The following is a 23,247-nucleotide window of genomic DNA, read 5'->3' as shown; positions in this document are numbered from 1 at the left end:
CCCCAAACCACGTCCGCTGACCACCTCCCCTCAAGAGTCTTTGGACCTACAACCTGCTCACGGAGCTTTTGCTTTCACTTCACTTTTCGCCGCACTGTGATCCCAGTCACTGGTCCCCGACCATCCCATGTTCGGGCGATACTTCTGGGAACGGCGATACCCGACCAATACCTTCCCTGTGCGCTATCAACTCTGATCACACTAGCGATCCCTGGCACCTCAGGCTGCTTTCGGGTGCTGTACGCCATAGTCCTAGGTCACCCGAACAAACCCAATCAGACCTTTCAGCGAGAGGAGGGCTACGCGACAAGGAATCGCCCGCGCAGAGGTTTATTTCCATTCATTTTCTACCGTTTGAGAGACATTTCTCAAAACACTAGTATGCAGAAATGGGATTTTCGAATGTGTCTCAGCGTCGTTTTTTCCCTTTAACGCTTCCCAATTTAGCTACACACTGCCACGTTTTCATCACTCGGGTTTCCCTCACTTGGCCGTTTTACGTGTATCTTACTCCGTTGTCCGCATTAGTCACGCATTCCCCGCTACAGCACTCGGTTAACTCCATCCTAGTCCCTAGCTCATTGGGGGATATAAGGGGACTACGGTCAATGTACACTTCAATATACAAACAAGAATTTACATCTCCAAGATGAACTGCTTTGGATACAACACGACTGTAATAACTCATCGAACTCAGTTTCTCTCGAGACAACCATAGAAAACACTGAACATGGCGGACACGAGAGACTATACATTTTCTGCTATTCATTCATCACTTAATCATGAAAACAATTTGTGTTACCATGAATGCAAGGTTGGCACTATCTTTAAAAAAACTCGTTACCAGAGGCTCCTTAATATTTTTAAATGCACACATTTGCCAGTCGAAAGGGAAGATTTACCTCATTTATGGCACTTTCGCCAATTGATAACGAATATGCTTCTTAGGCCCACTGCAATGAAACGTGCGAGTTTCGAAGCAAGATGGGTCAGCGAAGAATACTCAATAGTATTCAACCACACGGGCTTCAGCTAGCGACTATGACGGGACTACCTGTTGTGCTGAGGACCAACAAAATTAGATGTAAAGCTCCATTAAAAATATCCCGGTATCTCTGATTTTGGTGTACAATTCCTTCATTAATGGATTAATATCTCAATAACTGATATTCAATCACAATACTGTTTTTAGGCTACCACAAATAAGGCCATATATCCGCCTAAAATAAAGCAGTATTAACTTTATTACGAGTATTGAGCATTAATTTTACAACTAATTAATATGAACTTACATTTGCAAACGATTTGGCAACATAGTATTCTTTTTTTTTTGTCTTTATCATTAAAAAGTTTACAGTAAAAATTAACTTAATTCACGAAAATTTATCAATGAAGTTCACACGCTATCTTATGCCACGCGATTGGCAGACAGAAATACTAGACGTTAACAAACACAAGCTACGAATATTTGAAAAAAGACCATTTAAATTGTATAGATTTTTCGCGCTGAATATTGATAATTTTCATTGTAACTGCAGAGTTTGCTTCACGGAATTTTTGCCATTGCTCCGTGACCAAGGAGTTGACATCACGCGTCGAATAGAGTAATCATTCATTTCATAGTGTAATGTGAATTTGCACTATCAATATTTGCCATATGCACACCATTTCAAATAATGTCGCACCTTAAAGTAACTCCGTCAGCCAGACGCCTCGTCGCCCAAGGGGGCGAGACTACTTGGCGGTGAAGCACACCACCCTATCCACCCACGAGCGAGGCTATCGTCCATCGCACACCCTCCTCTCTTGCACAGTGCCCAGCAAGGATCTCGACTTGAAAACAATGAAAAATAAACCATCCACACTCTGGACTCCACTGAAAGAATCGAATTACGAATGTTTCACCATCAGAAGTTGGATGGAAACCAAGTCACGCAAGAGCACGACTAAAATTGTGGCGCGATACGCAAATTAATCGTTCGCTGCCCGCAGTAGGTCGGAGGCATTCCCGACTTGGGGCTCCCTCCCGGCAAGGGGCGTCGAGTTATAGGAAAAGCGTTCGACCGCATCTCCCTCTGGAGCGCGCGACCGAATATCTCCGTAATTGGAAACGAAACGAGGAGCACTTCTCCTCGATGGACAGCTCCTTTCAATCCAATCAAGTTATTCTGCAATAGGGTCGGAGGGAGAGAGAGGGAGGGAAGGTGGCAGATCGATCTCCGACAGTGTCCGTAGCTCAAATTGGAGACTGTTCCTCCGCTGCTATCGAGAAACACTCGAAAGGCAACATGGACGGATGATGCTGGCCGTCCGTCGCAGCACCTCCACGAGGTGGGGAACCACCAAACACATGAGAAGAACCGACGAATACATTTAGCCCTCGCATTACGAACTCAAGCCGTGGGGAAAATGCTGCCAGAGGTCTCCCTTACAATGGGAGGTTATGGCCATTCACCACCCATCGGCAACACATAATAATACACCACCAGCATATAGTATTTCAATAAAAAGCTGGTAAGTAGCAGTAAACATCTAATATATTAAGTTAAGCCTTTCGAAAAATTCGCCTAAAATGGGATGAATGTGTAATTGTTCACCCAATAATAAGCCCGATGGCGTGTGAAATTCACATATCAGGGTAGGGGACCAGTTCCTTTCCTTGTGCCGGCTGTGGTTTCCTAGGAAGATCACACCGAAACCCGAATAATCTCACAGAGTGGGTAGAGGTGAAGGTGCCTAAAGAGGCTTCCCCGGGAATCGAACCCGGGCCCTCAGATCAGTGGTCCACACTCAAAATGACGTACAATAACTTGCGAAAGGCCACTAACTCTTGGTAATTACGGGAAGTGTGCCTAGCTTTCAACGCTCGCCTACTTTCAACAAGTTTCCCCACGTAAGCCGGAAGAACTTCCGCCGTAGTTTCTCTAATGGCCTTGAAACACTTTCCTACTGTAATAATTGTTAAGATTCCCAAACGACAAACCTACGATGATCACCACGCTCTTAGTAACTGCCAACTACACCTCCTCCGATGGTTGCCCGCTGGCAGCGCACATTCTATGCGTGGAGCCAACAGGTGCGAAATGACTTCTCAGTATGTTCATTACTTCCATTGCATATTCGAGCAATAGAAAAAAACAATCATAAAACATATCCAGATCGATGGCCAGGGAATATTACGCGGGTTGGACTTATGTTTAATCCACGGGAAAACAATACAAACTAATTATCCAACCGCCTCCCACCTCAATGAAAGGAGGAGGGGGGTGTAGAAGGAAATGGCCCGTTGGCACGCAAGGTGAAACTGTGGCACGAGGGGAAGACGGAACAGCGTCATGAACCCGTGCTCGTCCTGTTAATCATGCATCGCATCCTTCGATTTTGTTCGCCGCAACAGTCCCTCGTTTCGCAATGGCGTGCGCCATGAGTGACACTGCCGAGTTCTGGCGGCTTGGTGTCGGCATCGCACCCACGTGCTCCCTAAAGCCGTTCGCATCGCAACGCGAAATGCGGACGAGTGCTTTTCCCGCGCGTCGCCGCACGGCCTGGAGGAGGTTGGGGGTGAGAGAAAAAAAGAGAGAGCAGAGAGGGCCCTCGGGGCTGGCAGGCATCTCCGTGTCCTCGCGTCGGTCGACGGGGCGGGCGAAGGGAATTTGGGGATGGATGGAGACGTTTGGAAGGGGCGCGCTGATAAGAGCGGGCAGGCCAGTGAATGGGGGGGTCGGAAAAGAGAACAAGGCGAGCGAAGGGATGACGACTGGGGGAGAGGGGAAGGCGAGGCTGGAGCTGCCGAACGGAAATAAACCCAAAGGAGTGAAAAGGGAAGCGAGAATGAACGAGAGTTGGTAGTCGGGGAGGGGGAAGGAGGGGGGAGGAGGGGAGAAGAGGGGGAGAGGAGACGTCAGAGGGGCGAACACGCGCTGGATCACTCGGAAGAGGGGTAGGGGCGCCGGGCGGAACACACTCAAGTTCAAACTCGGACACACGCAGACGCACGCATGAGCGGCAGCTACCAATAATCACTTTCGTGCGGGCAGGAGAACGTCACTTCCTATTCGTATGCGTACTTGGAATTGACACTGGAGGTCTTTAAATGTCAAGAACGGAGTTCGAGTCGTCGTCGAGAGGTCATTGGGTCAATCGGGCGCCCCCCCAAACCACCCTTCGTACCAGGCCCCGACTTACTACAGTAGATCAGAACACGACGTCAGATATGTGAACGGATGGATTTCAAATGACACTTTTTCCACGTAAGATGAAAGATCAAAATAGATACGATTGCAGGCACGAAGGGGATAATAAATATTGGTAGCGCATTTATTGTGCCGATATCCTGCATGCATTTTAAATTGACGCATCTTAAGAAAATGCTCGCCCAAAATTTTAATATAAATGCATCCTGTTTCTGAATAATTCTGTTGTTGAATATTTTGGCGCATAAATAGCTTCTTTCGTGTTGAATAACTTTTATCAAGGTTGCGATCCAATTTATATCTGTGTAGAGCTTTAATGATTATGCGTGCATGGCTGGTGACCTAACACCCCCCGCCATACCCCTTGCGGGGTATAGTGTAGATGTACTCGTAAACCCACCGAGTACGCTGGCAGATCCCTTGCGCGGCATTATCTCTTTTCCTGTCTTCCATTTCAAGTCCTCACCTCACGAATAGTATAAACACTGAATTCAACTGATTAATTCATTCTTTCATTTTATCGGAAAGCCTTTACATTTCAGATTACGCGTCTCCCCTCCCCCTCACGCGATGCAACCATCGGACGAGCGACAATATGCGGTCTGTGCAGAGCTATAATCATCCAAAAATCAATTGGAGACTCAGAAAACCATAAGACTCACTTTGGGCAAGAACCCCGAAAGAGTGGGGGGATCCTCTTCGTTCTAGGAAAAAATTCCGACGCCACGACACAACTGCAATACAATATTGATCACGACAAATATTTAAAGAATGGAAACAAATTTTCATGGAATGAAGAACACAAAACCAGTTCTCGTATTGACACACCTCAACTCATTACATTCCTATTAACACACATTTGAAAAGAGAGAGGAAGCTAGGATGGCGCTTTAAAAGCCTTCGTTGCGAAGTGAACAAAAGAGGGCACAATAGATTAGACGTACGAAAGAGAGAATGAAATCCGTGGATGAAGGAGAGGTGAGGGTAGAGGGGAGGTGGAATCGATCGGGAGGCCGCTTCGAGGCCAGAGGAAAAGAGAACACCTGCGGCGAAGACGACGGCGATATCTACGGACAAGCAGTCCAGCAATATTTCCTGTAATGCAATTAAAATTGTGAACGCCGGGTGCCGATACTTGTTTCAGTGAGCCGATAAAAGTGAAGAAAGCTCATGTGCCTCAAGCGTGACAGACCGCAGTGACATCAATGCTCACGGTCGAATAACAGCTACTTCATTCCGAGCGTCAGCCGTTCGGGTGGCGATCCTGTATGAGAACGGCATCGAAAATCGGAAAATCTTGTATTCTCTAAGTCCTGTACTCTAAAGTAAATTCCGACAAGATTGCACATGTGACAATGATACAGAGGTAATCCCGAGTGCGAGTTATTTAAAGAGGTCCCCGTAGCACAAGAGGAAAGGATTTTCATTCCCAAAAAACAGTGAAAAAATCGCTTAAAAGGCAGGAAACATGAACACTCAAGATCGATTATTTGAGGGATTATAGGAAAGGGGATTCCGTATTCATTCGAAGTTCCTGATTCGAGCAAGAGAAATTAGGAAGCTCCTGGGGGTGAGGGTTGCAATATATCGTACCCTGTCATTCTCTCAAGCTTATCACTATAAGGAATGATCGATTCTTTCGCGTATCGCGATCGATTTCTCCAACTAAATTATGTAAAATAATACTTAACTATGATGTGAATGCATTTGTGGCGGTGAAACAGTACGCAATGACCCATGATTGTAAACTCGCGTCGCGCACCGCCAGATGGGGGGCCGTTCAGAAAATACGCTCGCACTCTTCTTAAGTAGGCGGATAAATTTGAAGACGTTCGACGAACTTATTTGTTATTATATCCTAATTTATCCTAGTCATTGTGTAATATTTAGAAAAGAAAATGCAAAAAAAACTATGCCTTACGAGTTGTCAATTCAATCAAACCTTAAACTTTGGACGTCCTTTTTAAAAATGCAGACTTAAACCGCGGGCGTCTTGTTTGGACGGCCTCTCAAGAGAGAGTTCGCACAGTAATTGTCCCAATAAATGTAATTCGTCATCTGGACGTAATTAGCGAAGGGTTTTGTGGTATTACGCCCATCAACCCAATGCTCAGTTCCTCCGCATGCCGTATCGCCGCCATTTCTCCAGTCGTAAATTCAACTGGCCTTTAAGAACAACCAGTATTATTTCGAAACGCAGTTTTAGTCGGATAATAGCTCAATTGAAATTCCTGCAGTCTAGCATTGGGCAATCCCAGTCCCTCACTAATCGCATGCCGAAGCGGCAGAGAGACTATCGCGTACGTAATTGTCAAGATTTCAGCACGAATGCAAATACATGCAAGAATACCAGGATTGGAAAACCTGGGCGTTTCCGTCAGCTCATTCGACCGATCACCTCGGCGGTAGAGAAGGAAAGCGAATTGGCGTGAGTGAACATTTATCGACCCGACACCACGAATATTTCATTCATCGGGCAGACTCCCTCTTTTAAGGGAAGTAGGGAATTCTGGGGGTCGAGCCCAGGACTGACCGGACAGCCGGGGTTCGATTCCCGGGCAAGCCTGTCTGGGCATCCTCAGCTCCACCTGATTGTTCGAGTACCAGGTCTTCCTGGGAAACCATAAGCCATATCGCGGCACTGGGAAAGAAACTGGCCCCCATATCCTGATGTGTGAATTTCACACGCCGTCGGGCTGAGTATTCTACCATCACCAACCAAATCGACCTCCGGGTAGGTAACTATAGTTGAGTGGTTCTTTTCCCTATTTCAAAAATCAAGAATTCTTGTTTAAGCACGCCTTTTCTCCTCCTATATTCAGCAATACATTTATTCAACCTAGTCCACTTTCTCGAACGCCTTCTCTAAATCTACGAGATAAGCAAATACACCTTCGTATTCTAAATTTATCTTCAATAGTGATGTCATTAGCAAGAGGAAACTGGCCACTACTGCGTTACTTAGATGGATGAATAGAAGAACTTCGACCGACATCAAGAGTTCACCAAATGCTCCTCGATCTATAGAATAAAATCAGCGAAACATCGAAAAAACCACACGGGGAGCGTCGAGTACGAGATTTATCCGAGGAAGTTAAGGAATCGCGAGGTTCAAGGAGGAGACCCGTGATTGATACGATTCACACTGACCCAGGATGGTAGAAGGCTACGGAAGCACAGGGAAAATCAGCGCAACGGGGGAAACGATGCTAACTCCGAGAGGAAACGGAAAATAATGGAATAATAGCAAATTATGAGCATATAATCCGCTCATGGAATATAGACGTGCAAGACTAAGATTAAGATTGCACGAAAAGCAAATCGAGGAGATCAGTGGAAGTGGATTAGAGACCCTGGTCTCGTCATCGTGCAGGGGGGATGTGATCGAATCGTGGACTGGCTGGCTTGGAGGAAGTATGTGTGTGTATATATAGAGGGGAAAGGGGAGGGGGCCGGGAACTCGGTTGGGAAGAATCGACCGACAGCCTTCCGGTTAGAAAGGTCCAATCGATAAACCCGCCGAGCGCCATTCGTGGGGTCCGTCAGCCAAGAACAACACCACGGCGGGTGCACCCCAGAGAGGGTTCCCTCGCGAGGGAACTCCCGCCTCCATTTGCTAATGCGGCCCCCTTGCCACACCTCTCCACTGACCACTTAAATTTGTTTCGGCAACATTCCACTCCACCCCTCCCCCCACGCACATCCATCATCCAGCACCCCTTCTTAATGCCGCGCTTACTCGACACAACCAACCATCCGCGTAAACTATACATATTATTGCTAGAAAATCGGTCGGGGGTAGAATTTGATTGGCCCTGAAAACTGCCGAAATATGCCGTGAGCGTCTGAGGAACTCAGCACTTCTAAGCAGAATTATAAAAATGTTTAAGAAAAATTCGCAATACGAGCGACCATGAGTTTAGTTCTACAACACTTTCAACTTTAATTAATTCCGTCCGATATGCCCTTCCTTCCTCAGCCAAAATTTCCCTGCCGCTCAATACCTCCCGGATCCAATACGACTCTATCTTGCCCTCTCCCAAGCATTCTCAACCACCTTATTCTCCCTTCCTCAACCGTGCCCAGCACCACAACGAACGGCTTAATGAATGCCCTGCGATGATATTATACTCCTCGGCAAGAAGAACTCCTGTACATCGAAACTTCAGTGTTCATTGCACACACAAAACAGAAGATGCATCCTTTGCACGCGGCGAAATTCGAGGCAGAGATATTCGCTCACCGAAGGAAGAAAGTTGACAACTTCGAACAAAAGCCAATCACGCTAAACTTTTCGCCTGCTCCGACAATTTTAATGCCAACGATCGCTTCTCTCAAGTGAGCAGATTGAGTTCAATTTAGTTTATTCGAAAACATTTCCATTTATGAACTTATGACAACGTAATTGTTGACTTGTGCTCGCGAATCTATCGAGTGAAGAACTGTTAACTCGTTGAGTGTTAAAACCAACCGAATACAGGTCCACAATTCTCTCCATCGTATGAAATTTCTCATTCTTACCGCTCTAACTGATGCGCTTTCGCGATTCTCGGGTCGCATTTCACATCCCCCATCGCCCATCAAGGCTCACTCTCGGCGTTCCGATTCGCCCAGCAATTGGGAACAGGCGAAGTACACTTCCATTGCAGAGCGTATTTTCTGGGGTTCGTGCTCCAAGTGAGGCCGCCCCACTAGTTTCAGCACGGAAAGCGGCGGAGGCTTCCGCGTCGATTGCTCACTAGAAATGCCTCCAGCGCCTAAGGCTCCGAACTCCCGATTGAGCGATGACTCGCCCGGGGGCCTTCGCGCAATAGAAGGGATTTCCTCAAAGAAGAAGAATCTGAGAGACCTCACTCACATACGACGCCACGGCAAACGTGGGCTCGTTTGGGTTTCCAAGAGGGCGAACTTTCGAGAGAAAGTATCGAGCGGTAAAGTCGAGGACTCCTCACGCATCCGCCGCCCCTTCTTCCGAGCAAGGGCCGCCGATGCAATACGTCACCATCCATTGGAAGCGCCACCGCCAACAGAGCTCCGTTGCGGCCTCCTCGGGGAATGCGGGGGTCTCTCCAAATTCAAGCACCCTGCCCACTCCAAGGATAGTACCTCAATGGACCTCTCAACTGAAAGAAAGTTCCTTCTGTCCGCAGAGGAAGATGATTGGGCCAACGGAAATTTCGGTGTGTCTGTGCATGTATGTAATGTATGTGTATGTATATATATATATATATATATATATATATATACATTCATAAATATATATATATATATATTTTTTTTTTAAGGTAATCTACCGGTTAAGGTAGGTTTTTGGATGGACACAACTACCAAACAAATATTTTATTACTCCTATTAAAACACAAAATCCATCATCCTACTCTATATCAGGTCCCTCTTCATCTCTGAGTACTTTCTTCCTCCCTTCATCCCGTCCAACATCCCTATCCTGTTCCTTCCCTTTCCTCTTTTGCCCAACATTCTACCCTCTATCACAGTCTTCAACATCCCACTGCCGGTCAACACCCCCTTCATCCACTTTTCCTGCCTCCATAGGATTGCTCCCAACAAACCCCTCTCTTCGCCCACCATACCGAGTACTTCCTCATTTGTTTTCTTCTCTATCCATTTTACCTTCTCCATTCTTCTCCACACCCACATTTCAAAAGCCTCCAGCCTACGTTTATCCTCCTGCTTCAATGACCACGTTTCCGCGCCGTGCATAGCTACGCTCCATATCAAAGTTTTTACGAGTCTTTTCTTAACATCCTTACTCAAAGTCCCTGTCATCAACTCCCTCCTCCTTGTGAAAGCCTCTTTGCCTAGCGCAATTCTTCTCCTTACGTCCCTAATACTTAGACCGTGTGGGTCCAAAACACTACCGAGATACGTAAACTGTTCTACCTGCTCTAGTTTTTGCCCTCCTATTTTAATGTTAAGCTTGGCCTTTTTCTTTCTAGAAAATCGCATAACCTTTGTTTTATTAATATTGATTCTCATCCCATACCTGTCGCACTGAATTTCCAATTCACTCAGCAATGCTTGCAGCCCCTTGGCTGACTGACAAACTAAAGCTTGGTCATCAGCAAACCTAACTGATTTTACGAATTCCCCGCCCACTTTCATTTCTACCTCGAGTTCTTCCCATGCCTCTTTGATCATTTCCTCTGCATACAGGTTGAACAGCAACGGTGATAACAGGCAACCCTGCCTTACACCCCTTCCTAACACTGCCCATCCTGACTCCCCGTTTCCCACCCGCACCTGAGCAGTCTGAGACATGTACAGGTTGCGGATTAGCCTCCTTTCCCTCCAATCTATTCCTATTTTCTGCAATATACTCATTAGTTTTTCCCAATTCACTCTATCAAACGCTTTTTCGAAATTTACGAAACAGGCAAATACCTGCTGATTGTGTTCTATATTCCTCTCGATTAATAATCTCATTACTGCAATGGCATCACGCGTACCTCTCCCCTTCCTAAACCCAAACTGATCATCCCCTAAGTAATCATTTGCCCTACTCTCTATCCTTTTGCTTATGATCCTGAGAACAACTTTAGCTGCGTGGGATATCAAACTAATTGTCCTATAGTCCTCACATGACGTGGCCTTTACCTTTTTCGGAATAGGAACTAAAACCGATCTCACAAAGTCTTCCGGCCAGATTCCCTCCTCATAAATACTACGGATCAGCCCATATAGCCTCTTCCTCCCACATTTTCCTAAGCATTTCAAAAGTTCCACGGGAATGTTATCTACCCCCACGGCCTTATTTAGTTTCATCTCCCTTAATGCCCTTTCTATCTCATTGTCTAGTATGCCTGGACCTAAGCTGTCTTCCTCTACGTCATTTTCTTTTTCAATGTCTAACTTTGTTGGTCTGAGTTCCTTACTATACAGCTCTTCTATATACTCCTTCCATCTCTCTTGGATCTTTCCTGCGTCAACTATTACCTTACCCGCCTTATCTCTAACTGTTAGCATATCTCTTCCTTTCTTACTTCCCGATAACGATTTAACTTTGCTGTACAGCGCACCGATTTCACCCTTCCTCTGCAGACTTTCCATATCCTGGCACTACGTCTTCCACCATGCTTCTTTTGCTTTATTTGTTGCCCACCTCAATTTATTGTTCAATTCTTTGTACTTCATTTTGCCTAATTCTGTATTTATATTCTTCCATTTTCGCCGCTCATCCATCTTTGTAATCATCTCATCCGTGATCCATGGTTTCCTAGTCCTTTTAGCGTTAACGGTTCCAATAGTGTCTTTTGCGGCTTTAGACAACCCTTTCTTGATCATTTCCCATTTTTCTTCGATAGTACTAAGCCCTTTACCATCCTCCATGATTTTCTCTACCGCCTGATTGTATTCCTTCCTTGTCAACCCATTTAATGCTTCTACATTCCATTTTCTAACTCGCCGCCCTGGCCTTATCTTTTTGAAACGTACGCTACATTTTATAACAACTAAATTGTGGTCAGAGTCCGCATCCACTCCCGGGAAGCTGTGCGAATTCATCACACTGTTCCTAAACCTGTGTTTAACCAGGATATAATCTAGCTGATACCTTTCTGAGTCACCTGGCATTTTCCATATATACCTGCGTCTTTTTTGGTGTCCAAACCAAGTGTTGGTGATGACTAACCCCTGTCTCCTGCAGAACTCAACTGCTTTCTCCCCGCGGTCATTCCTCGTGCCTAAACCGTAGTCCCCGACCTCGTCACCATCTCTTCCTTCGCCTACCGTCGCATTCCAATCCCCCATCACTATCAAATGTTTCCCTGCAGGAACACACGCGATCATGTCCTCTAACTGATCGTATATCCTATCGACCTCTTCTTCCTTATGGTTGCTGCTGTTTATCTCCACTAGTAGTATTCTATCCGTTACCTGCTCTATGTTGACTACGCTTCTTCCTACCTCTTCATTTAATACTATGGCAACCCCTCGTTGGCTCTCGTCCCCGTCGCTGTATATTATTCTATAATTATCACTCCAGTAATCCCCGCTATCCTTCCATCTCACCTCGCATAGACCTAAAATATCTATACTTCTCCTTTCCATCTCTCGCTTCATATTCTCTAGTTTCCTGTCCTCATCGTTGTCCTAACATTCCACGTTCCTATTCTAACTAATTTGGTCTTCTTCTCCTGCGTCTTCTGTCCTGCTGCTGCTGGTTTTCCCTTGCAAGTGTTTCGTGGGATGACGACCGCGGAAGCCTTGCCTCCCCCGCTGCCGCGGGCACGACACACGGCCGATTGGGCCGAGCCCCGTGGTTGCCAGGACTCAAAATATCTCTATTGTCCATCATATTTTTCTTGGGAATGATAATTGAGGTGGTTTCCCGTTGCCTTCCTCAATAGTGTTTTTAACGTGACACCATCACTTACTGGCCGCCCCACTGGGGTCAGACGCCATTGCAGCCGCCTCACTGAGGAACAGACGCTGCGTGGACTACCTTTCGTCTGGCTCCTAACCTTCGACCTATCTGGCATGGGTGACCCTACCAGGAGCAATTTTTATTACTCCCGCCAGCACAGCTCTAGGGGTCATCGGAACGCACAAGCCCTTCCACCACGTCAAGGTATATATATATATATATATATATATATATATATATATATATATATAATATATATATAATATATATATAATATATATATATATATATATATATTATATACTCGACTCGCACTCGACTAGACTCGCACCACTTTCTGGAACGTCTACACTCAATCCCAATTCCGCACAACACAACCATTCTCATGGCCACGATAGACGTCACTTCTCTGTACACCTCCATTCCCCACAAAGAAGGCTTAGAAGCCCTGAAACATTACCTCTCCCTACGATCCACACCACACACCCCATCCACAGATTTCCTCCTCGAATTGAGCCAAATCGTTCTTACCAAAAATGCTTTTCAATTCAATGACAAAATATATTTACAAATAAAAGGCACTGCAATGGGCACGCGTATGGCTCCTGCATACGCCAATCTTTTTATGGGTAAACTAGAACACGACTTTCTGCAACAACAAACCCTAAAACCACTTTTCTGGGCCCGCTATATCGATGATATTTTCCTCCTTTGGTCCCACGGACGCGAAACTTTATCCTCTTTCACTTCCTCTCTCAACTCCTCCTCCTCAGTATCATTCACTTCTTCTATATCCGACTCAAATATTACCTTCCTAGATATCGATATTCACCTCCAAAACAATACGTTTCACACTTCAGTCCACATTAAACCAACCAATAAGCAACAATATCTTCATTTCGACAGCTGCCATCCTCCTCACACAAAGCGCTCCATCCCATTCTCACTCTCTATCCGTGGCTTCCGTCTCTGCAACAACACCCCCTCCCAACAGAAATACTTGGACCAGCTGCATGAATCCCTCACAAAATGTGGGTACCCTGAAAAACTGCTAAACAGTAAAATCCTCAAACCGGCAACCCAATACACTCCCCTCCCCAAACCAAACCGCCCAAAATGCCCTAATCTTATCACCACTTTCTTCCCCGGAACACACAAAATTAAACATCTAATCCGTGACCTCTTCCCAATTATCAATAACACTCAGTCCACATCACTTTTATTCCCACACTGTCCCTCTGTTTCGTTTAAACGCCCGTCAAACCTGCGAGACATCTTTAAGTCCACAAATCCAACTTCAAGCACCCCCGTCTCTCCCCCGCCCCTATCCGCACCATGCAACCGCCCACGCTGCAAATGCTGTCATCTTTTAAGACCCTCCCCCTCACTCAGTACCAACTCACAAACACTCGCCACCTGTACCTCAAAAAATTTTATATATCGCCTCTCCTGTAACTTCTGCCCTGCCTTCTACGTGGGCGAATGCACGACCGCACTTTCCCTCCGCATGAATAACCACCGATATTCCACCAAATCTCCCACCTTTCTTAATTATCCCATCCCTACTCACACCGCTTCCCACAACCAATCTTTTGACGACTGCTTCTCTGTTTCGGTGATTGAAATCCTTCCCAAATCTGCGAGTATAATAGAGGTGAGAACCCGCGAGATGGCGCATATCTGGGTGGCCCAATCATTCAAACCGCCCGGGCTGAACCAAGCCCACTGAATGCATCAATTGGCTGCCTACATATCCCCCCACCCCCTTGCTCATTTCCTATTGGTCCCTTTACCTCTCCTTCCCCCACCTCTCCCCCGCACATCCTCTCCGCTCTTCCCCGAGAACGCCATTCTGAAGACGACAGCCGTGCTGTCGAAACGTAAAATAACAAATTGTGAGTGTCCTTTCTTTGTGTCTCTATATTCTAAAAATCTACATCTGTGTTTTTATATATTTGTGTGTCGCCGAAGAGCGTTCCATTTCGAAGATATTATATATATATATATATATATATATATATATACACTTACATATATATATACATATATACATACATACATACATATATACATATATACATTTATACATACATAAATATATATATGTATATATATATGTATATATATATATATATATATATATATATATATATATATATATATGTATATATATATACATATATATATACATATATATATATATACATATATATACACATACATACATACACAGAAACACACACATTAGAACATGAAAACCCGCCACATGTCGAACATGTATTCATTCACATAAATACAGACAGAGAAGGGATAGGCACCCACATTAAATCCCGTTCGTCGATTTGTTTCTGTACGGAATCTGCACCCACCCTTCCACCTCCGCTAGCCATTTCTTCGCCCTGTGCAAGGGTTTCCACCGCTTTTCCCTATATCTATCTCCGTATAGACATACGAAAAAAGGAACAGTGGGGAAGTTGGAAGGGTACGCATCGCAAGCAGATAAAAATTCCCTTGACCCAGAATTAACCACAGATCTTCGACTTGCCAGCTCGATGCTCTGAATCGCTTGAGCTATCGAGGAAAAGTAATTGCCAAGAAAATCTGAGGGGGTTTATCTAACCATGTTCCTCGATACTTTGGTCTACAGATGGCGCTCGGGCGAAGACAAGGGGAAGAGATAACAGGGAAAGCAGTCGCGAGGAGTAGGTCCAGAGCGTTTAGATGCGAGAAGAAAGAAATGAGCTGTACTGACCACATTGTACACATTGAGACACAAAAACCCGCCAGACGAGGAGAAAATATTCACGCGGATATAGATAAATACAGGGACAAGGGAAAGAATCACATTCGATGGAAGAGCACACGGTTGGTGGTGAAGGTGGTTGGTTGGTAGGTTCACGGTTAGTCGGGCTTGAATACATATAGTAACCACGATTACGGCCACTATTGATTTGCCCTACCTCTGTACATAAACACCCCAAGTAGAAGTTCTCTTTCAGACATTTCCCTCCCGAACACCTCACTCCATATGTCCCTAGCACAGTCTTCCTTTTAAAACTTACAAATTTCGTCACATACATGCATACTTGGTATTTCCATACATTTAATTACAACGAGACCCAGGTTTCTATGCAACGCGTCATCCCCAAGCAAGTTGCGTTCAGAAACTTGAGTGCTCTCAAAAAGGTGGGAGCGTTGGTCCTCTTGGGGCGGCTGGATGTCGGGGGGGGGGGGGCGGAAGGAAAGGAGTTGAGGGAATTGAATCCCCCGTCGCGGGCACTTGGATGATGCAAATGTTCACGCCCCAAGAGGGGGGAGTGGGAAGCGCACAAAAACCGTTGACAATAACATACCTGTACTTTCAAAGGACATTTTTTCAGCTGTTCTGGGGCAAAACGTCATGGGCCTCATTCACAAAATATTGAATATCTGGATGGAAATCACATGTCGAGTATTGGCTGTTTCCGGCGATGCGTCGAAGATCTTTTCATAAAACACGTAATCCACAAATTAGACAATCTTAATCAATGATACTTCTCTTTTGGTGGGGCACACAAGTATTAAGTAACATTTTATGTTGTTTTTTGGGAACATAAACTCTTTCCAAAAAAACTGCGGGAGATGCCGCAACAGTAACTTTTAACGGAGTCATCCGCTAATGTGCATTTCAATGCAACAATTTCAAAGTGTAAAAATCATTCGCCTTGACTGGGATTCGAACCCAGATCCCTCAATATCCGGTCGAGTGCTTTAGCCACTTAAGCTACCGAGGCGTCCTCTTAAACTCTGAAATTTTGGGGCTTTTAAAGGAACAAGATGTTGTGACGAAATACCGTACATACAATGTCACAGGCATTCGTAGTCGTGCGCGAGGCGCCACAGTCCACGAGGTTAAAGGCAACTTTAAACAATTATGGTGTTTTCACTTTGACAAATTCCAAAGAAACTGCGGGAGATGCCGCAACAGTAACTTTTAACGGAGTCATCCGCTAATGTGCATTTCAATGCAACAATGCGCACGACTACGATACGAGGTCGGTAGCTTAAGTGGCTAAAGCACTCGACCGGATATTGAGGGATCTGGGTTCGAATCCCAGTCAAGGCGAATGATTTTTACACTCTGAAATTGTTGCATTGACATAAACTCTTTATATTGCCTTAAGTATTTAAGGAAGAACTTAATTTATTAAGCAAAAAATTCATTGGGTATTTAAACAGAATCTCCGTTTTCAAGCGAAATATTCAATCATGAATTGTATTTTGCACGAGTAATCGCTCGAGTTCCCGAAGAGCTCAATCTTTTTCAAAGCCAAGTTAAGAGAACTCACCAATTCAAGATCTATGCTACACATGCCATTTTGATCTCGCAATTGAACTTATTTTCAAGATACTACTTTTGTTGACATACTAATAAGAATTTAGCATCACTTTCCCACAACTCAATATTTTTTAATGAATCTTACTTCGGGAAAAGCACCGACTAGCAAGAAATTGACGAGCTACTATACGACATAATCAATTCGAAATCTAATCGAAATCACGGCATGACCAGAAAGATCACAAAATGTCAAATTTTGAAATTTTTTATCAAAATAAACATTGAGAGGCAACGCTTAGTGTTTAAATTTTTAATGCAGGAGAACATTAAATCGACTATATGTTTCGATTTCCATGTTCATTACGGTATTTTTTTTACATGAAATTGATGAAAATATCACGAACTTACAAGTACAGAATATACTCGATGGCTGTATATACCCGATTAATTCCCCCTCACGACAATCGCACGCATAATTTCAATTCACATGTTGGAAAACTCCGGCCCCCAACAGGAGGGGTGGGAGGCCGCGCGGCGAGTAGAGGTGCCCTCCCTCGTAGACCAAAGGCCCCCATCGATTCCCTCGTCTCCCCATCGGTGGAGGCACGCCCACCCCACCAGCTCCCCACGATGCTTTCTCGGTCCCCACGGTTTGCCAGGGAAAGAGGGACGCAATCAGGGATCCCTGAATCGGTGATCCAAAAGGGTGACGGCACGCACAATCCGGTCGCGCTGCAGCCGCTCTCCCAATACCAGCCAAGAATGCGGTACCGACGCCATGAGGCACAATGGCACGATCCCTAACAGATGGCAATTGGAAAAATAATTATCTTTTTCTTCAAACTGCGAAAGAATGCAATCGACAGCATTTCCAATAATGAAGGAAAAAGACGATTACTCATTTTTATATTTCAACTTGTTTTTCCCACGAAAAGCCTTCCGCTGTCGTTTATTGTACTCTGAGAAACCCAACTGCAAATATTTAAAACTAAAAAATTTCCACCTGTTACTCTTAAATCAGAACTACTGGGCAGCCGATTAGCAAATTTACAAACTCAATCTTTAAATCAATGATTATTCCCTCGAACAATTATTATTATCAATAGCAAACAAAATCAATCATTCTAGTATGTATTCTAGGGCTTTCAATAATTCATCTTGGATGGATCTAAGACGCTCAGCAATAGTTACACTGAAACAATTCACTAGATCTGAGGTAACATATCCACGCTATGCGCGTTTGCAAATTTTTAGTGCGTCCTGCAGGACCTTGCGGTCCGAGGAACTGCCTCTGAAAATATTGGCCAACGAGATGGCGGGAGGGACCCTCTGCCGATCCGACCCATGTGACCTCCAGTGCCATCCTCTTCTGAGACGAAATCATATTTCCGAAACGAGACAAAATCAATAGCGCTAATCTCCCCAATTAAAAGGGACCAATCGACCAACGAAGAATGTTATCTGCAGTACTGACATTAGGGTCTCACCCCCGCTTTCTTTCTTTATTTTTCTCTCTCTTTCACACACACTCGAGGCCTGATTCTCGAGCACCCAGAAGGCATCCTCACGATGGGGTAAAACATCGCACGCCCTGAAACCTTGAATATCCATACGAACTCTTTGAAACTGGCGAGCGCCTTTACGATATCTATGCACGTATCTCCACTAAGCACTGATGTTATTTTTCTGGTATTCTACCCGTGGACAAAAAAAAAATAAGTGGATCATGACGCGTGGATTGCAATGACACCCTCTGAAATATTCATTTACACATTCGACGTGGTTTTTTGTCAATAAAATATCGCGACATTCTACGAGTACTAATTGAATCGAAACTATCCCGGAGGTACATTTTAAGAAGTTAATATTCCCGTTTATGTTATGTTTCAACAAAATTAAGTCATTTTGCATACTTGTGATCTTTTCATTTTATTATTTCAAATTCCATCATATTCCTAGAAAGTTCATTCATGCTCCAACAATTTGCTTCAGGCGTTGCAAATAGATTCACAATTAATGGCCAAAGTGATCACGCACAAATCGTGTGCGAAAAAAGGATGCCCAGCTGCCAGATGGTTTCCATGAAGTGACCTTTTGTCTGAAATCATTATTTCGCTCATCACCGGCAGCGACGGAGCAAGTGCGCCACACGAGGACTACCCTCATCCCGGCGAAAACTCACTCTCCAGGGCGAACAACTGACCACGAAGACTGTGTGCAATACTTTACGTACGTACGGCGGTGTCTACACGCCGACGAGCTGGTTAAGATTTCACAGGAAGGCGTCTCACGGAATACGGATTAAGGCCATCGAACTCTTCATTTATTTATTCCACGTCAGGATTCCTGATGAGTCCAGAGCGTTTAAACGCGATTTTTGTTATAAATTAATATTTTAGAAATATTAAAGCCACAGCCCACAAATTTTTGAATTAAATAGGCATTAGCGTTGATAAATTGAACACAAAAGTTACACGCAATACTCCAATTACGAAAATGAATATCTTTAACTGTCAAGGGCGATGGGATATGATAATTTTGATATTGTAAATAAAACAGGCTTCATATCTTAATTCAAATTCGACTTCCGAGTATTGGAAAGGAGAAGATGGCAAACACTGCTTTGCTCTAAATAGCATTACGCGGACTGACCACTCTAACCATGGTTTGCTAATAAATTACACAATCAGCTCAAATACCAAACTGAAACGCTAACCATAAAATCAGCATTTACACACGCATTATATTTCTACCTCGATTCCAGAAAATTCCACAGTATGGGGTGAGCGTGAGGGATACCATGCCGGCCCTTAACCCGCGCGCAGGCCTACTCCAATCATATTACTTTCTATGAACACGAACACCTCTGATTCAAGTCTATTCTGCACTTATTGCGTCGATCATCCATCACCTATTACTAGTTTTTTGCATCCATCCAGCCTGCCACCCACCCAGCCAGCCGTCAACGGCGCTCGCCTGGCCAAATCATTTCCAGTGGACACAATAGGTTGACCGCGAATTCCATCTCGACAACTGAACAATCCGCATCGGCGCCTCCAAATGCTCCCCGCTCAATGGGATCGCGACGTTCTGGATGCGCCGACGCGGGGGCGCTCCACTCGCGAGGGGAAGGTCGATGGCAGGGGGTTGGTGGGCGACGAGTCTGGTGGGAGTGAATCGATCACAAGGGGGTTGGGAGGTCAACCGGGGGAGACGGAAGTGGAGTGGACCGCTGCGGAAGGGGGCGGTGCCGAGGGGGAGGCGGACGAAAGGGGTCGAACTCTTCGCAGAGGCAGTGACCTCTGGTGAGAGGGAGAGAGTGTGCCAGCCGCTGAGGAGTCCGGCACGCGACCGGTACCCGGACCGACGTGGGGTCGTGCTTCTGGCGACGCGCGCCTGCAGCGGCGTCGCTCAAACGAACGCGGTGGCGGGAAGGAGGGAAGCAGAGGAGAGAGAAGGCACGAGAGAGTCCCGGAAGCCAACGGGGCCGGATAAATCGTACTCACCGGCCACTCTACAAGAGTTCTCAGATGGAGACCTTTTCACCGCTTATTAATTGCCAAGGCGGTGAACGGATTTCCCTTACCTGAAATTAAGAACATTTTCATTTTAAAAACAGTCTCATTATATACAATTAGTATGCACATAAAATAATTATCACAATAATAATTAATAATAGTTCATTCAATCTTAGATCACAATTTACCAGTCATGAAAACATAACTAATTAAAATACATAAGAAATGTTAAAAAATTACCATTCGGATAACGCTACAACTTCTAACAAAGCCAAATAATTCACAGGAGATGCTGTAACAGTAACATTTAACGGATTCATCCGCTAAATGTGCAATAAAATCCAAAAAAATTCAAAGTAAAATCCGGGTAAGAATCCCCGTCAAGGCGAATAAATTTTTACCCAGAAGCAAGAATATTTGCTCACATATATTCTCAACGGAACCATTGGCAACAATGTTCGTGTGCTGGTTCACTGGTTCAAAATCACATCAATGTTAAGTGTGATAAAATAGCAATACAATTCAATTAACGTTATTTTGCACGGTCCGAAACGGTTTTTTATTAAATCTACAAAATTAAACAATACATATAGTACGTATTCAAATCTAGCCACTCCATGGAAGATATCTTTGAGCTTGGAAGAAACACTTTCGACACCTCAGCCTGTCATTTTTAAAAAAATATGTATAGAATGGCACTCTTAGTGCCAAACATTCGGGTCGTTGCTACAAAGTAGAAGTGACTGCCCATTGATTCCATTTCATAAGTTTCCAATATTCTCACGAAGAAACACTTAAGCACGGAAATTACTATCATCAAAATAATTCAGCGAACTCATTCGTGAACCTTATCATTTTTCTTCACCCAGTTCATTCTTTTGGCAAGCGTCCAAATACGCAGATTAAAGTGGTAACAGTTCTACTCTTTATATGTCATCTACACAATACCCCGCAAGCCGCCGCAAGGGCGTGCGGCGGGGGGTGTTTGGTCAACACCCGTAAGAGAGAATAAAACCAAATGCAAATCTACATGCATGCAAATAATTATACGACACACATATACCCACGCGATATAGCTGCACCAAAACAAGACTGGTCTCGCAGAAGTGAGAAATAAGAAGGGGAAACTCCACCATCACATGGACATGTATAACTCATGGCCCCCGCCCCCAAACACACAAGTTTTTGAAATCTCGAAGGCTGGAGTGCGGATTTCAACAGTGGATTCCCATCAATACTCGACAAGGTTTTCTCGCGGAGAGTATTGAAAGAAATTTACTTTCAATCCTCCGCCGCCTCCATACTTTGTTTTCAAATATACCCGACGGAACAATGGAATAAGTTTATGACAACTGAAGGGGGCACACGTCAGTCGGAGATTTGGAATCGCCATTTGTAAACATGGCTTTCCGTATTTATGCGTTCGAAAGCTCTCAATCACGAGAGACACGCACGGTTTAAAAAAATAATACACAAAAGGGAGAAAATGTGTCGTATACCGCGAACCCTAATATCTTCAAAGTACGAGGGTCATTCAATAAGTAAAGAGACAAATGACTCTAAATCAAAAACGGTTCATTGGATTCATATTAAGTTTGGGCTCTTTTTTAAAATGATCGCCCCAAAAATTATGTATTTTTCCCATCTTTCTTATAGCTTCCGAATTCCTTTGGCAAAGAATTTTTTCGGTTTGCCCCGAAGCCACTTTAGCACCGCTTCCTTGACTTCCTCGTTGTTGGCAATTCTTTTTCCACGTAAGGCGTCTTTGAATGGTCCAAACAGGTGAAAAACAGAAAAAGGCATGATGTGGACTGCATGCAGGATGAGGTAAGACCTCCTAACCCTATTCTTGATGCTTATCTTGGGTCAGCTGGACCGTATAAGGGCAGGTTTCGTGCTGAAAAATGACTCCTTTTGCCAAGAGTCCACGGCGTTTTCTGCCGATAGCCGGTTTAAGTTTGTTCCAGAATCTCAGACTAGTACTGGCTATTGATGCTCGCTGATCTTCAAGGATATCGCAGTAGACTGGACCCCGCGAGTCCCAAAAGATGGTCAGTAGCAGTTATTCCGCGGAGGATTGAACCTTGAATTTTGTGCGAACTGGAGAGCTGGTGTGTTTCGTACTCCATACTTCGGCCAAAGGATCGTAGTGATGGATCCAGACCTCTTCGCATTCTATTAATATACTGGTCGCAGATATTCTTTCAAAAAAAGCGTCTCCTTAAATCAATTTCGTTTATTTAAGTCCTGAATAATGGAAAGTCTCGATTCTTTACGAGAATCAGTAAGTTGGCTGGGAACCCATCTCGCACACATTTTTCTATACTTCGAATTGTTATGAATGATATTGTGAGCAGTTGCAACACTTCCTTGAACTTCCCTTGCTATCATTTTAACAGTAATTCTTCGCGAATTAGTCCATACATCCTCGATTCTGACGAGGGACCAGAAACTTTGACTGGACATCCACTTTGGGGTTTATCACCCACAATAGTTCGGCCACTTTTAAACCGATCAACCCAAATGTAAACATTTCCACCGTTCATACAACTTTTCCCCAATTCTATCAACATTTAATAAAGTATTTCACTTAATTTTGCATCATCTGCGAATGAAAATCTAATGAGAGAGCGCCGCTCTTCTAAGGCGCAATCTTTGAGTGGATATGCCATAGTGAACTAAAGATTATGTTGACATAAAATAATATACGGCTGATCAGAGCTCATTTCAAGGTTGCCAACCAATACCTCCGAAAACACGGTAAATATTGATTGAATAGTTATAAAATGTGAGCATTTGTCTCCTTATTGAATAACCCTCGTAAGTGGGCCATGA

At 44.5% G+C, this 23,247-nt stretch overlaps 1 protein-coding gene across 4 annotated transcripts in view; it reads right to left on the bottom strand.

The window, feature by feature from the left end:
* Positions 1-23,247, bottom strand: part of clu (clustered mitochondria protein homolog) — a 159,481-nt gene that overhangs the window by 64,825 nt on the left and 71,409 nt on the right. The window contains exon 2 of one of the 4 annotated variants that reach the window (XM_071589766.1): positions 20,401-20,480. The exons of the other annotated variants lie outside the window; for them this stretch is intronic. The gene's annotated coding sequence lies outside the window, so the exon portion shown is untranslated. The remainder of the gene's footprint in view (positions 1-20,400; positions 20,481-23,247) is intronic. 4 annotated transcript variants of the gene reach the window in all.

Source organism: Hetaerina americana, unplaced genomic scaffold (genome assembly GCF_022747635.1).
Source record: "Hetaerina americana unplaced genomic scaffold, ioHetAmer1.1.p SCAF_4, whole genome shotgun sequence".
Taxonomy (NCBI): domain Eukaryota; kingdom Metazoa; phylum Arthropoda; class Insecta; order Odonata; family Calopterygidae; genus Hetaerina; species Hetaerina americana.
Note: the sequence above shows the minus strand (reverse complement) of the source record. Positions and strands in the feature narration are given on the sequence as shown.